Source organism: Vollenhovia emeryi, unplaced genomic scaffold, assembly GCF_000949405.1.
Source record: "Vollenhovia emeryi isolate VEMERY1.0 unplaced genomic scaffold, V.emery_V1.0 DF939301.1, whole genome shotgun sequence".
Taxonomy (NCBI): domain Eukaryota; kingdom Metazoa; phylum Arthropoda; class Insecta; order Hymenoptera; family Formicidae; genus Vollenhovia; species Vollenhovia emeryi.
Window position 1 is genome coordinate 137,794 of NW_011967065.1, and position 3,494 is coordinate 141,287.

Genomic DNA, 3,494 nt, shown 5'->3' on the forward strand with positions numbered 1-3,494 from the left:
CATTCTAATAAAATTTTTTTCTACAAAATTGCAATATCAAGAAGTTGTAAGAAAAAAACAGTGTTCTCTAAGAGTAGATATATTTCTTTTGCATAAAAAACAATTCCAAATTAGTGAAGAATATCGACGTAAAAGCGTATTTCGTTTGTTGTTACAGAGATGTTAAATACACAGCCGTTTTTATAAAACGGGATTATTTGTAACAAAAAATCGAAATAGCGATAAATCTTTTACTGTCAATAAAATTATAGTATTACGTGTGCTTTGTGAGCACGGGATTTTTAATTTGTGCATAAATATAATAGAAATGGAAACAAAAATTTAATCCGCCCAACGTGGGGCTCGAACCCACGACCCTGAGATTAAGAGTCTCATGCTCTACCGACTGAGCTAGCCGGGCACATAGTACCGTGCTAAAAAATTGCTCAGTTCAATCTATAATATGTTACTTCGTTACTTTATATAATTTTCTTTTTTGTCTATTGAATTGAGAAAATCTATACATACGAGACAAATTAAATAATATCGATAATGAATAATTAAACCGCTTATCAAGATTTAGACATTATGTATCTATATTTAGATAAGTATTTATTATTGGTTTCTTGATATAAAAACTGTGAGCGCCAACCACGCAGAAAAGTCTCGCCGATTATCTCTAAAATTATTATTTATATTAGTATTATACGGTAGTTAAATGTTGAACTGTTATCGCAGAATTATTTGTTGCGATTGGAGATATTTCGGACAAATCCTTTTTTGAAATACGAAGTCTTGAGAGACATTAATTAATTAATCGCGCGAACCCATACAGCACAGCAAGATTTCAGCAACATTGCAGCAATAATTTATCGCAAGATTGCAACATTGCCTAAACGCTGCGAAATGTTGCTGCAAACCTGCTGCAATCTTGCAGCAACTCTCTTTTTCACTTCTCAGCTTCACTTCTCTTTTAAATTCATAGTAAATGAAGATTTGCAATTTAGAAATATACATTTGTATACACCAACTATTGAGGTAAAATCTCTAATCTTAGTAGTTAGAATTTAAGTAACAATGATTTTTGTTCCGATACATTTTCTCAATTGAACAGAATTAATCATTTATTTAATCGGTACCAATAAGTCCGCAGAATGATACACAAAACGTAGTAACAGTCACGAAACAAAGTAATGTAAAATATTAAGTACGGAATTTTCCATTTCGTAGGCGGGACAACGAATTCTCAACGTTTTTTTTGTTGTTTTTCACTCGGCGCGGTATCGTACGACGTTACGCGGGCCAAAGTTTACCTGAAGGTCGCCGCGTTCTCATTCGCTCGCCGAACGTCGAGCCGGCAGGCAGTGGCGAGAGTCGCTCCGTGCGTGTTATTAATTTTGCGTTATCGGTTTCCAAGACTCGATTGCGATGAATGTTGGGATAAAACGCTATTGATTTGTACACCTTTATCAGTAACAAGTAACGTTCCCCGATTAATTATTAAGTTTCTTGTAATGAGAAACAACTTGCATTTTGATGCGATGGCTCTTTATCAACGTATAGATATTTCACGAGACTAACTCATCTAAATTATAAACGTAAACCGTGGTATTTTGTCGCGGTTACATCTCGTTTACGCACCGCGCTTTTAATTATCTATCGATTTCGTTTCAAGGATTAGATTAAATGACAAAGATTGTAAAATATCGTTTCGTTACGGACTAATAACTACTTCTTTACCGCAGATTATGCCTCCGGTGCTCGCGTTGCCTTTTATATCGCCAATTCAAAAGTGATTTATTCATTATCCTATTCGTCAGAATCAAAAGTGCAAGTTGTTAGTTTGAGTAATTTGTATGATAGAAAGTCACGCGATATTTGTTAATAAAATTTCATGCGTTTCGCGGTATTTCACATCGCGTACGGGAGTATCCGAAATTTCACGCGATCGATGATTTTCGCGAGTGAGTGTTGTGCCAGTGCCACAAGGAAATCTGACAATGAGAGGAGGAGAAGGCCCAGGAGGCATCGGGCAACAGCGGAGAAATCGGTGAGGTAAGTGTCTTACATTTTATTTATTTGCTACTTGTGCAAAATAAAGCATCTGTTCTGTGTTCTTTTTAATTAGTCAAATGATTCGAACTGGAATTCGAGTAAGTGTTAGAGACAAAACCATACGTATATAAAATTTGGTCAGTTTATATTTAAAAGGAAGACTTTTTCAGCATTCTATATAATTATTTTAATAAGTGCCTATTTTTTAAATATAAAATATAAAGTATATTTGAAACAATAATTTCAATTTTACATGATTAGTCTATAATCATATGCATATTTGTATTGTTACAGTTTAACATATACATATTCCTAGTTGACGATGTACAACTGTGCTGTTGCGAGTCGTATCAGTGAGTGAAAAATTACTTTTTATTTTAAATTGACGTTGCACGTACAATTACTTCTCTTTGCGTGTATACAAATTCTTAAAAATATACAATGCTGAACAACAAACTGCGTGCGCGAAACGCACGTTTTGTCATTTCTAGTAAACTATAAAAGTGATATGTGGAAACAATATACATATTACAAACATAATTGTATCAATATTTTAAAATAATATTGCTACAACATTACTAAAGTAATATTGTAAAATAATGTCTCTGCAACATTTATGTACCATTACACTGCAAGATGCAATGTTGCAATCTTGCGGCAATGTTGCAAGCTTTTGTGTTGTATGGGAAGCTTTGACGAAGTATATCGATGCCGAATGTCATTCCCCTCTCTCTCTCTCTCGAGCGTAAGGCAAATATCGCCACAGCTGTTGACTGATTTATGCAAGACGTAACAGAATTATCATCTTATTCATTAATACTTAAACAATCATGTTAGCAGTGGTATGCATCCCGTAATGTATGTCATTAAATGATATTAAGTAGTAACAACTTCATATTATATCACACGTACATATTTTTTTATCGTATTTAATTTACAAATTGCAACGCACGTAATAAGATCCGACCCAAAGAAAGAAAGAAGGTGATAAAATAACACAATCGTTTTCATCTTTCAACATAATCGTCGTTTATTTTATTTTTCAAACAAATTAGCTTCTCCGTATTACTAAAAAAAAATACTTCGAACCTCTACTTTTGGATCTTGTTACCTACCTCACGTTGAACGTTCGAATATTCGACACGGTAGATAAATACAGGCTAGATAAACAGGATTGTTACGACGTAATATCTGGTGGACGCAAACGCGTTGCGTCTAGTGGCCCCCTTATGCAAATCAGTGCATTTTTAACGGATCGCAATTTGTAGAGGATGCGAAGCTCACAAAAGTGCACGAGAACGAGCCGCTTTATGAAGATTTTCGAATGTATGGGGACGCAGCCCCATGTAACCCTCGTGTTTTCTCGACAGATCGTCATTCCACATAAGCGGGGACCGCTTAATTAGGGGGCGTCATTTTGCGCTTGCACTTATTCATAACGAGCCCGAGGATTTTTCGTC

The 3,494-nt window shown here is 34.9% G+C and overlaps 1 non-coding gene across 1 annotated transcript; it reads right to left on the reverse strand.

The window, feature by feature from the left end:
• Positions 1–327: 327 nt before the first annotated feature.
• Positions 328–400, reverse strand: Trnak-cuu. Its single transcript has one exon. It is a non-coding gene; the product is annotated as a tRNA-Lys (tRNA).
• Between the last annotated feature and the right edge of the window lie 3,094 nt (positions 401–3,494).